We start from the raw sequence: 13,995 nt of genomic DNA on the forward strand, positions 1-13,995 counted from the left end.
TACACGTGGCTTTGTTGTCTCTTAGGATATGGTCCCCTCTATGGTCAAAATTTGCTGTCATGTCCAAGTTCTATCTGGTGGAAGGAGAGAGAACATGGAGGGGGCATGAGTACTTTTTAAGACCTACATGTGGGAAGAGGTACACATTTATCTTGTTTGTATTACATTGATAAAAATTTGTCCTAGGGCTACACTTAACTGCAAGGGAGCAGAGAAGTACAGTGCAGCCACATGCCAAAGAAGCAAGTAGAATGGGTTTTAGCAGGCAACTAGTAGTCTCCACCACAATTACATAAAAATAAAAATAAAAATAACCTATATGGTAAAAGACATCAAAAATAAATGAGAGTCATGGACTGAGAAGAAAATAGACATCACATATGGAAATTTGTGGGAGAGTTTTGAGGGATATTAGCAATATGCCAAATAAGAGGTTATAGTCCTCAAAGTTCTCCCATAAATTGATAGCAAAAATAAACTCAAGTTTAAAAACTGAAAGGCTAAACAAACAAATGAAAAGCACAAATACAGAATAAACACCACAGAGAAGACATTCAACTTCATGAGAAGTTAGGGAAATGCAAATTAAAGCGACCATGAGAAGATAACAGATTAGAGGCTCTTAGCATTCCTCAGCCACTTCATGATAGCAAGGTAGTAAATAAAGATCGACTCTATGAGCCTTAATTCAAGAAGGGAAATGAGAGTACACTGGAATTATGAATGACACCCCAGATCTCGGATAGGAGAACATGAGCAAGCAGCTCTCATGATGGCATCCAGCCGATAAAAGTGAGTGAAGCCCCAGTATGAGAGATACAAATAGCCTCCCTCTATGACTTTCTTTCCACTGGGGATATAAGCAACCCAGGCTGAGGGAAAGCACTTTGCTTCTCTCAAGCCCTGTAGCTAACCTGAGGAGAGGCTTGAAGATGTTGTGAGGGAAAGATATCAGGAAAAGCTGCAGACATTTTCGCAGACCTGGGACTGAGAGCAGAAAGCCATTTTTACTCCATGAGCATACAAAGGCAACCATTCTTAGATGATGTGGCAATGCAACCATGCAGGTATTTCACTCATGGGCCAGTGATTAAAGAACCTGCTTTAGAGTAGAGTTGGAGCTCCCACAGTCAGAAATGTGGGAAGTGCCTCAGAAGTAGATGCTGGAATTGTGCTTTCCCCCATTGTAAACCTGGGGCGGGAAGAGAGCTGCTACAGCTGCGGTTTCTCCTGGGTGGTGAGACTTGCAGCCAGGACTGACTTGGTGACCTGGAACTGATTTGCGTGTGCCATTGCTGGGTGCCCCCGCTTGCTCCCCTGAGTACATGGTGCAGCAGGACCCTTTCGGCTCCACCTCTAGGCAGAAAATTAGGCATTTTGAGCACCCACTTGCCTGGACCAGCAGCCTAAGCCACCTCACCCTTCATGGACATGGATTGCAATGCAGCTGGGCCCTCTCTGCTCCACACCCTTGCCTGGTTCAGCAGCCTGAGATGCCCACCCTTCCTGGACATAGATCAGGGTGCAGTAGGACTCTCTGCTTCACGTCCAGGCATATCTCCAGGCATTTGGAATACCCATTCACCTGGACCAACAGCCTGATCCATCCTGCCCTTCCTGTGCAGAGATCCTGGTGCAGGCAGATCTCCAGGCATTGAGAGGAACTGCTCATCTGGTTCAATAGCCCGAGCTGGCCCCCTCTTCCTGGGACATCAGTTGTGGTGCCATGGAGGCCCTCTCTGCACCATGCCCAGGTAGATCTTCAGGAGTCTATAGAATCTGCTCACCTGGATCAGCTGCCTGAGCTGCCCCACCCATCCTGTGCAGAGACCCTGGTACAAAGGGGCTCTCTCTGCTACACACTTAGACAGATCCCCAGGCATTCAGAGCACCTATTTGCATGGTCCAGCAGCCTGGGTCACCAGCCCTTCTGCAGAGATCTTGGTGCAGTAGGGGCTCTCTCTGTACCACACTCGGGCAGCTCTCCAGGCATCTGGAGTATCCACTCTCTTGGATTAGGAATTTAGGCCACCTCCCCTTATTCCTGTGCAGGGAACTTGGGGCTGAGGAAGTGTCCCAGCTCCATGCTTAGGCACATGTTTGGGTGCTTAGTGGCTGCCCCCTGGATTCTTCCTTGGTGCCTGATATTTGTGTTTGTCATCAGGGGACTTGTAAGTGGACCTGCCTGGCCTGGCCCTGCCCTTTGTGGCCCCTACCCATGCTATGACTAAGAAGGGAGCCCAGACCACTGTGCATTCCATGAACCAGCCCATTGCCTGAGGCGACAGAGAGCTTCTGCCAGTAAACAAGGATCAAGTATATACCCAACCACGTTTTCCATAGCTGGTTCTTACCTATAAGCACCATCAACTGGCATATAGGTTGAACTGCACAGCCCAATATAAAACCTACTGAAAGAATGCATAGAGCTATAGAAGCAAAGCCAAAAGACCCTACCTAGCACTCTCTCCAGTTGCACACTGGAGCAGGGGAAAGGGGAAAGGAAGAGAAAAAAATATTATGGGGAAATAAATAAAAAGAAAAAATCCGACTTGCATGAAAATAATTACAAAAATTAGAAGTGCCAGCATTTCCAGACAAGAAGAAACTAGAACAAGAATTCTGGCACTATGAAAAATTTGAATATAGTGACACCACTAGAGAATTGCTGTATTAGTCAGGGTTCCCTAGAGGGACAGAACTAATAAGATATATTTATATATATAAAGGGGAGTTCATTAAGTATTAACTTACACAATCACAAGGTCCCACAATATGCTGTCTGCAAGCTTGAGAAGCAAGGAGAGCCAGTCTGAGTCTCAAAACTGAAGAACGTGGAGTCCAGTGTTTGAGGGCAGGAAGCATCCAGCACGGGAGAAATATGTAGCCTTGGAGGCTTGGCCAATCTCGCTTTTTCACGTTTTTCTGCCTGCTTTATATTCGCTGAAAGCTGATTAGATTGTACCCACCAGATTGAGGGTGAGTCTGCCTTCCCCAGCCCACTGACTCAAATGTTAATCTCCTTTGGCAACATACTCACAGACACACCCAGGAACAATACTTTTTGCATCCTTATAATTCAATCAAGTTGACACTCAGTATTAACCATCAGAATTGCACTAGCTCGTTAGCAATGTTCCCTAATCAAAAAGGAAACTCAGAAATGACAGTCAGAGAATTTAAAGCATGGATTGTAGGGGAGCTCAGTTAGATCCAAGACAAGGTTGAAAATCAACACAAATAAACTTCTAATGCAATCCAGAAAATGAAGGGAAAGATAAACATTTTAAAAATAAATCAATCAGAGCTTCTAGAAATGAAAATTTCACTTAAGAAATTTCAAAATACTATCGAAACTTTTATCAAGAGACTGGACCAAGCAGAAGAAAGGATTTCAGAGCTTGAAGACCAGTCTTTCAAACTAACCCAGCAAGACAGAAATAAAAAAAAATTTAAAAAATGAACAAACTCTTTGACAAATATGGGATTGGGTAAAGCAACCAAACCTACAAATTGTAGGCATTCCTGAGAGAGAGAAGAAAAAGTAAATAACCTGGAAAACATATTTGTGGGAATAAGTTAAAAAAAAAAAAAAACTTCCCTAATCTTGCTAGAGAGGTAGACAGACACAAGAAATCCAGAAAACACCTGTAAGATACTATATAAAACGAACATCACCAAGGTATCTAAGTTACCAAACTGTCCAAAGTCAATGTTAATGAAAAAATCTTAAAGGCAGCTGAGAAAAAGACCAAATCACATACAAAATGAACCCCATCAGGCTAATAGGACTTCCCAACAATACTTAAATAGGCAGAAGAGATATGCTGTGTCTTTGTTTTTATTTATTTCAAATACTTAAAAAATTTTTTTAACTAGTGCTGAATGCCTAACTCAAAAAGTTAGGAAGACCTCAAATTAATGATCTAACACCACATATACAGGAACTAGAAAAACAAGAACAAACTAACCTCAAAGCTAGCAGAAGGAAATAAATAACTCAAATCAGAGAGGAACTGAATGAAATTGAGACCCCCAAACCCATAAAAAAAATCAATAAAACCAAAAGGATAGACCACTAGCTAGATTAACAAAAAAATAAAAAAAAAGAGAGAGAAAGAGAAGATTCAAATAAACACAACCAGAAACAACAAAGGTGACATTACAACCGAGCCCATAGAAATACAAAAGATCCTCAGAGACTATTATGAATACCTCTACACACACAAACTAGGAAATCTAGAGGAAGTACACAAATAAATTCCTTGAAACACAAAATCTCCTAAGATTGAATCAGGAAGAAATTGAAATGAACAGACCAATATTGTATTCTGAAATTGAATTGGTAATACAAAAAAACAAAAACTACCAAATCAAAAAGGCCCTGGACCAGATAGATTCACAGCTGAATTCTATCACATGTTCAATAACTAGTACCCTCTAGTGAAATTATACCAAAAAAATTAAGAAGGAGGGACTTCTTCCTAACTCGTTCTGTGGAACCAACATCATTACCCTAATATCAAACCTGGCAAAGACACAATGAAGAAAGAAAACTAAAGGCCAGTATCCCTGATAAACATGGACACAAAAGTCCTCAATAAAATACTAGCAAACTGAATTCAACAACATGTCAAAAAAGTTAAATCACGATGATTAAGCTGGCTTCTTTCTTAGGATGCAAAGTTGGTTCAACATATGCAAATCAATAAATGTGATTCATCACATAAATGGAATTAAAAACAAAAACCAAATGATCCTCTGAATAGACATGGAAAAGTTTTGATAAAATCCAATATCTCTCCATGAAAAAAAAAAACCTTCAAGAAATTAGACGGTGAAGGAACACACCTTGAAATAACAAGAGCCACCTGTGATCAATCCACAGCCAACATCATACTGAATGGGCAAAACCTGGAAGCATTCCCTTTGAGGACTAGAACAAGGCAAGGATGCCCACTTTCATCACTCTGATTCCACATAGTACTGGGTGTGCTAGCCGGAGCAATCAGGCAAGAGAAAGAAAGAAAAGGCATCCAAGTAGGAAAAGAAAAAGTCAAACTATTTTTTTCTTCATGGATTATACCTAGAAAACCCTAGTCTCCATCTAAAGGCTCCTGAAACTAATACACAACTTCAGTAAATTTCAGGATACAAGGTCAATGTACAAAAATTAGTAGCATTTCTATAAATCAATAACATTCGAGCTGAGAACCAAATCAAGAATGCAATCTCATTAACAATAGCCATCCACACACACAAAAACCTAGGAATACATCTAACAAAGGAGGTGAAAGATGTCTACAAGGAATACCACAAAGCACTACTAAAAGACATCATAGATAACACAAACAAATGAAAAAACATTCTGTGCTTATGGATTGGAAGAATCAATATTGTTAAAATAGCCATATCACCTAAAGCAATCTACAGATTCAATACTCTTTCTATAAAACTAACAATGTCACTTTTCACAGAACTAGGAAAAAACTATTGTACAATTCATGTGGAACCAAGAAAGAGTCCAAATAGCAAAAGCAAGCCTAAGCAAAAAGAACAAACCTGGACGCATCACATTACCTGATTTTAAATTATGCTATAAGGCTACAGCTACCAACCAAAACTGCATGATACTGGTACAAAAATAGACACATATACTAATGGAACAGAATAGAGAACTCAGAAATAAAGCTGTACAGCTATAGCCATGTAATCTTTGACAAAGTCAACAAAAATAAGCAATGGAAAAAGGACTCCCTATTCAATAAGTGGTGCTGGGATAATTGGCTAGCCATATGCAGAAGAATGAAACTGGATCCCTACATTTCACCATATACAAAAATTAACTCAAGATGGATTAAATATTTAAATGTAAGACCTCAAACTCTAAGAATTCTAGAAGAAAACCTAGGAAACACCATTCTGGACATTGACCTTGGGAAAGAATTTATGATGAAGTCCTTCAGCAATTGCAACAAAAATGAAAATTGATAAGTGAGTCCAAATTAAACTAAAGAACTTCTGCACAGCAAAACAAACTGTCAACAGAGTAAACAGACAACAGGAGAAAATATTCACAAACTATGCATCTAACAAAGATCTAAAATCCAGAATCTATAAGGAATTTAAACAATTGAACAAGCACAAAGCAAAGAACCCCATTAAAAATGGGCAAAAGACATCAACAGACTCTTCTCAAAAGAGGACATACAAGTGGCCAACAAATATATGAAAAAATGCTTGTCATCATTAATTATCAGAGAAATAAATGCAAATCAAAACCACAATGAGAACCATCTCAAAACATAGCATTAGGAGAAATAAAACTTAATAAAAAGTCAAAAACAACAGATGCTGGTGAGGATCTGGAGAAAAGGCAACATTTACACACTATTGGTGGGAATGTAAATTAGTTTGGCCACTGTGGTAAGCAGTTTGGAGATTTCTCAAAGAACTTAAAGGAGAACTACCATTTGACTGAGCAATCCCATTACTGGGTATATATCCAAAAGAAAACATACATTTTTCTTTTTTTTTTTTTGTTTTGCCTTTTTTTTTTTTTTTTTAATACTTTAAGTTCTGGGATACATGTGCAGAACATGCAGGTTTGTTACATAGGTATACACGTGCCATGGTGGTTTGCTGCACCCATCAACCCATCATCTACATTAGGTATTTCTCCTAATGCTATCCCTCCCCTAGACCCCAACCCTGACAGACCCCAGTGTGTGATGTTCCCCTCCCTGTGTCCATGTGTTCTCATTGTTCAACTCCCACTTATGAGTGAGAACATGTAGTGTTTGGTTTTCTGTTCCTGAAAACACATATTTTTCTACCAAAAAAGACACATATACTTGCGTATTCATTGCAGCACTATTCACAGTAGCAAAGACACAGAATCAACCTAGGTGCCCATCAATAATGGATTGGATAAAGAAAATATGTTACATATATGCCACAGAACACTGTGCAGTCATAAAAAAATGAAATCGTGTCCTCTGCAGTAACATGGATGCAGATGGAGGCCATTATCTTAAGCAAATTATTAACACAGGAACAGAAAATAAAAAAAAACCTCATGTTCTCATGAAGAGAGAGCTAAACATTGAGTGCTCATGGACATAAAGATGAGAACAATAGAAATTGTGGACTATTAGAATGAGGATAGAGGGAGAGCCAAGGGTTGAAAAACGAACTATTGGGTACTATACTCAGTACGTAGGTGATGGAATAGCCCAAACTTCAGCATCACACACTATACCCAGGTAACAAACCTGCACATGTACCCTCTGAAATTAAAATGAAAGTTGAAAAAAAAAATAAAGCAACCATGAAATACCACTTACCATCTATCAGATTGGCAAATACTAGAGTAACAATAGCCAATGAAAGAATATGTGCTCTTGCACACATTTATTGCAGCACTATTTACAATAGCAAAGACTGGGAACAACCCAAATGTCCATCAATGATAGACTGAATAAAGAAAATATGACACACATACATCATGGAATACTATGCAGCCTTAAAAAAGAATGAGGTCATATCCTTTGTAGGAACATGGATGAAGCTGGAAGCAATCATTCTTAGCAAACTAACACAGGAACAGAACACACCAGGGCCTGTCAGGGGGTGAGGGGCAAGGGATGGGAGAACATTAGGACAAATACCTAATGCATGCAGGTCTTAAAACCTAGATGATGGGTTGATGGGTGCAGCCAACCACCATGGCACATGTGTACCTATGTAACAAACATGCACATTTTGCACATGTATCCCAGAACATAAAGTTAAATTAAAAAAAAAAGAAAAAAATATGTGCTCTTTTCTTTCTAGCAGGGTTGTAAGTTACTACATGACATTTAAGAAGAGTAGGCTAAATGGGTACTCTTTGCCTCAGGACTCCCACTTTTGGAAATGTATCCTAGAAAATAAAAGCTCCAGTACATAAGAAGTTTATTGATGAATTATTTGTAGAAACAAAAACCTGAAAACAACATGAATACATTTCAATAAGGAAATAATCAAATACACTATGTTACACACACATATATAATATGTTATTTAGCTACTAGAGTGAATCTATCCTTTGTTTATTGATCCGAAGTTATGTTCATGATATATGTAAAGCTAGTAAAAGTAACTTCAAAATAATATGCATACGAAGATTTCGTTCGTATAGAGCCCAATAACCAAGAAACTGTGAATGTGTACCTATGTTTCAACATGTTTGTATGATAAAGGTGTGGGAGGATGTGTACAGAGCTGTTGCGGGGTGGGAATGAAGATGAAGATAATTAACATAAAAAATAATTTAAAAATATTTGTTTCATTGTTGATGTGAGTGCTTTTTCCTTTTTTGTGAAAGGAAAAGAAAAAAAACTCTTGCTCTTTGACAGGGGAAAATTTTTACACATCCTACCTGCAAATCACCAAAGCCTAGAGAGAAAGTGCCAGTCTGAGTTTCACAGTTCAGTTGCAAAACTATCAAGTGTTTAAAGAACAGTTTGCCAGAAGCGTGATTCATTGAAGCCCCTGGTCCTCTGGAAAGCAAATCAATACCTGTCTGTTTGCCTTGGTAGTTGGGTTTGTTGATGGTGTTGTAGATATATTATTTTGCTGATAAAGAGAAAAACCAAGCACTTTCTAAGAGTAGTAGCTAATTGCAGATCCAGGAATAAAATCCTCAATCTTCAGTTTGTCTTTTGGCCTGAGTTACCCTCTGTATCCAAATTCTGCTCTTCATCACAGTGTATGTTTCTGAGGATGTCACTGAACTCATCAATTTGACATTCTCTTACTTGTTATTATGGTGGTTGACGATTTTGCTGTTTCTTGGACTAAGGAGATGAATTATTTTGTATAGCCGTTGGCCATAAATTGTGCACATAATCATAATAAAGCTTTGGGCCTTACTCGGGTGTTAGGTGTAAGGTAGAGAGAACTTCTACATCTAGATGTCAAAGAAGGGTAGTTCTAATTCCATCTATTAGTTTGATAATGTACTGGTATCTATTAATAGACAGCCAAAAGTAGGATAATGCTTAACTCTAGAGGGTATGGGAGTGAAACTTTTATCAGAATGGGGCATGTTGTGGCTTCTGGGGTGCTGACAATATTCTATTTCTTGACGGGGGTGGTTTGTTATTGCTAAAATATACATTTATGCTCCATTCAATTTTATGTATGTATATTACCTTTCACAATTTAAAAGGATTTTTAAAAAACAAAGAGGAAAGAAGAAAGGGAGGAAGGAGGGAAGGAAGAAAAAGTTGAAGGAAATGGTTGGGTTTTGACAGGCAAGTGTGAGAAAAGGTAGTAGTAATGGAGTTAAATGTGTTTGAAAGACAGTAATTATAATGATGAACAGATGAGGTGAGAGCAGCACACGGTGAGAGTGAGAAAAATAATCTCAGCCTAAAGTATAGAATAATACTTGATTATTTGCCTTAACGTGGACTCCTTGGAAAGCAGTGCCTGTGGTACTGTTAACATGTTAACACTTAACTGTCCAGGGCAATCCTAGGCTCAGGAGCCAAGGGACAAAGGATGGTGGCAGGCAAGGAGGGATAGAAGATACAACCAGCATGCTACTGAGCTGGCCAGAGCTTTGTGACATGCGCAGATGACTACCTGGTTTTACGAAACATTTGTGCAGAGATGATGGGATTAATTACCGTGCCTCAACTCAGTCTCAGATCAGAGAGAGGAAGAGAGAAAAAAATTTACCAGCTTTCGTAGTTTGATAGTCAAAATTTTTCCTGTGGGTGCCATCTATCCTCCACCTCTGGATAGTGCTCTGAGGCCCCTCCAGAGCTGACTTGGGAATCCAGATTCAAAACAGCTGGCTTAGACTGTGAGATTTTGATACCTTTCTACAACGTGTGATGGTCAAATCAGCATATTAATCACCTCGAACATTTATCATTTCTTTGTAAATCATTATGTATCAATTAAAAATAACAATAATAGCCTAGCAGAGGCAGCATCTTCTGCATGAGCAACAACCGAAGGGAATGAGCCCCTGAAATTAACATCAGCCAGGGCATTATGTGATGGCCCAGAGCCTGCAGACTTTTGGGCCTGGTCATGTGTGTGTGTGAGTGTGTGTGTGTGTGTGTGAGAGAGAGAGAGAGAAAGAGAGAGACAGAGAGAGAATCCTGAGGGGATCCTCCAGAGTCTCATGCCTCAGAGGCAACAGGGAAGCTGATGGAGGTAGGCAAGAGGAGATGTGTTCTCAGGTTACATCTGCAAACAATAGGTAGGACCTGGGGCAGCAACCCGTGCAGCCAAGCCAGCCAAGCAGGTGGAGTCCCACAGAGGATAGCCCCACAACAAATGCAGCAATGAATCTTCTTTCACTGAAAAGAAAAACTTCCTCTTAAGAGCTTTAAACAATGCAATCAATGCAAGATGATCTTAACAGAGTCACTGGTAACACTGAACAAAAATCTTGGCCAAGCAAATCCAGGGAGACACTGAACAGTCCAGTTGATTATCTGTGGCAAAAATTTAATCTTTTTTTTTTTTGGTCAACGATCCAATGCCTTTTTTGAGTAATTCAAAATGTATTCTGAAAATGCAAATTTAATAATAATAGCAACTTAACCCAATTCACTCTTCCCACGACTCCCTCCAAAATAAAAAAAAAAAATGTATCAAGTTATAAAAGTTGTGTTCACTTTGGTCAGTACTTGACTATTTTTTTTTTTGCCTTAGCATTTTTTTTGGTCCATTTTTATGCTGCTGATAAAGACATACCTAAGACTGGGAAGAAAAATAGGTTTAATGGTCTCACAGTTCCGCCTGGCTGGGGGGTCCTCACCATCATGGCAGAAGGTGAAAAGCGCTTCTTACATGGTGGTGACAAGAGAGAATGAGGAGGAAGCAAAAGTGGAAACCCCTTATAAACCATCAGATCTCGTGAGACTTATTTACTATCACGAGCACAGTATAGGGGAAACTGCCCCTGTGATTCAATTATCTCCCGCCGGGTCTCTCCCACAACACATGGGAATTATGGGAGTACAATTCAAGATGAAATTTGCGTGGGGACAGAGTCAAGCCATATCAGCATCTATAATTGAGAATCAACCTGAATATCTCTATAACTATTAAAGCAACTGAATCAGTAATTAAAAACAGTCCAGCTACAAAATCTTCAGGGCCATAAGACTTTACCCTGAGATGTCAGTCGAACTTTTTTTTTTTTTTTTTTTTGAGACGGAGTCTCCCTCTGTCGCCCACGCTGGAGTGCAGTGGCCGGATCTCAGCTCACTGCAAGCTCCGCCTCCCGGGTTTACGCCATTCTCCTGCCTCAGCCTCCCGAGTAGCTGAGACTACAGGCGCCCGCCACCTCGCCTGGCTAGTTTTTTCTATTTTTTTAGTAGAGACGGGGTTTCACCGTTAGCCAGGATGGTCTCGATCTCCTGACCTCGTGATCCGCCCGTCTCGGCCCCCCAAAGTGCTGGGATTACAGGCTTGAGCCACCGCGCCCGGCCACCAGTCGAACTTTTTAAGGAGGAAACAATTCCAATCTTATACAAACTATTCCAGAGAACAGAAAAAGAGCATTTGCTCTCCAACGCACGTTATGTGGATAGCCTGACCTTGATGCCAGAAGCAGGCAAACTGCACATATCCTTAAGTTAGAATTTCAGATGGTAAAACTATAAAGAAAAGTAAGGAAATGATTAGTCTACCAGTCAAGACAATGCTTAACTCTAGGGGGGTGGGAACAGACCTTGCTCAAAAATGGCATGTGGTGACCTGTGTGCTGATTATGATAATAACTTTTGGCAGATTCTTCTTCCTTCACCTCACTTGTAAGTGTAAGAATTTCTCTTCTCTTTCTACATGTCCTCTTAGTGGTCTCCTGTCTTCCTAAATGTACATGCCCAGCCCAAATCTCTTTTCCAGCCTCTATCCTCATATACGCGAGAGTCTCAATGACAGTCTTGCAGGCTTAAACTTGACATGCTCGGAAAGGAACTCTTGATTTCCTCCCCAAACCTGCTCCTGTCTTCTCCATCAGGTAATGGGCACATCATTTAGCCAGTTGTCCAGGTAACCACAGGGAGAGGCATTCTTGATCTCTCCTCTCTCACCTCTCTCTTCCAACCAATCCCTAATTCCTCTCAGCTGCATTTCAAACATCTCTTGATTGCATCCACTTCTTCCCATCTCTTCTCCCCAACCTGGATTATGGAGTCTCCTATCTTTTATTCTTGCCAGTAACCAAGTATCTAGAGTTTGCTAAGCTCTGTACTACTGATGCTCTATACAGCAAAAATATATACTTCTAAGCAAGTAAGCTGGATCATGTTCACAATTTAAATTTCTTCTTCAGCTTCTGAGCAGGTTGCGAAAACGATATTTGGAACAGTTCCAAATTCTACGACGTCCTATCTGGCGCTGCTCAGTCTTGCTCCTGCTGTTTTTTTCAGCTTCATCTCAGGCGTCTCACGTCGCCCCAGCTGGAATGGACTTTTTCTTCAGTTCATTGAACGTGCTGAGGGCTCACCTAAATAAAGCCTTCTTGCCTTTCGTTTGGCAGAAACACTCCCTTCCGCCAGCCCTCCCCGCCCAGTTCTACTGCAGGCAGGCTCTTTCTCATTCTAAGATCTCTGCTTGTTCCTCACAGAGGGCTTTTGAGACCACTCTACTTAGAGTAGATGTCCCCTCTTACCATTTTCTATTATAGCATCCTTGTTTTTGTCTGTTTCATCTATTTATTTGTTGGTTTCCTTATTTTTTTGGTCTATAATTTTCACACAGGTAGGGGCCACTTTTTTTTTTTTTTTTTTTTTTTTCCTGCTTACTCTAGTGCCAGACAGTAGATGCTACTAAATGAAGCAGGGGAGCGGGGTGGGGGGCACACCTTTCCTGTAACATGATCTGTAACACATTCTTCTGAAGACCAGTAACTTCTACATCTACATTAATTTAATCAATGAGATTTTTTTTTTTTTTTTGAAAAAGGAGAATTTTCAGATGTGGTTAATATAGTTTTCCAGTACATACTTTTAACAACTTTAACTAGATGCCTTAGTGCCCTTAATACATATTAATTAACTTTGACCTAGACGTTTTACAATTCCCTTTTAAAAAGTATTTATCGTTTTTAGAGTGCTTCTTCTTATATAGTAAACAAGTGCTTAATAAAATATATGCACTTGGGGATTTTTGCAAGTTTTATTTTCCCTTTTGAACGAGAAAGAGCACTAACCTATGGACCCCTGTAGATCTTTGGTCTGTTTTCCATTCTTTGCATCTCTACCCTTTCCAAGATTGACCCAGCAGCAGATGAGCTATGCTCAGTGCTTTGGAGGAGTCAGCATGTGGGACAATTAAGACCAGGACTTGTTCAGTCTTTCATCATGGCTGCTTTCCAGCCATCTTGCGATCCATACATATGCCCTATTGAGATGTTGTCAAACATTTTTCTGGTCCATTTTCCTTTTCCCATTTTCTCCCTTGCTTTCACCCAACCCTCAGGTCAGTGCTATACAGCTCAGGCTGAGATATAAACTTGCTTTGAGCATTCTCAAACAAGAATGCAGCATCTTTGTGTAGTAGAAAAGAATTCAGTTTAACCTGGCATAACCAGCTTCTCAAACTCATTTTCCCTCAGTCCACCTCTCTTCTGACTTAACTATCTCTGGTAATGTTGCTTCTCATCTTAGTCACCACCAAGTTTTTATTTTTCACTTACACTTTATATCCCTACATGAAATCAAATGCCAGGGACTATCAATTCTATCTCTACCAAGTCTGTGCTTCTGTCTCTTTTGCTCCTTTCTTGTTCCCTCTAGCCTACTTTATATTGCATTTAATTATTATTATTGCTTGGACTACTACAGTAATTCCCTAACTGGTATTCACTTTTTTTCTCTCCTTTACTCAAAATTTTCTCTCCTTTTATCAAGTCATTCTACGTATGCTGGTAAATTAATATTCTTGAACTTTGCTGTGACCAAATTACATTTCTGCCAG

Source organism: Piliocolobus tephrosceles, chromosome 6 (genome assembly GCF_002776525.5).
Source record: "Piliocolobus tephrosceles isolate RC106 chromosome 6, ASM277652v3, whole genome shotgun sequence".
Taxonomy (NCBI): Eukaryota; Metazoa; Chordata; class Mammalia; order Primates; family Cercopithecidae; genus Piliocolobus; species Piliocolobus tephrosceles.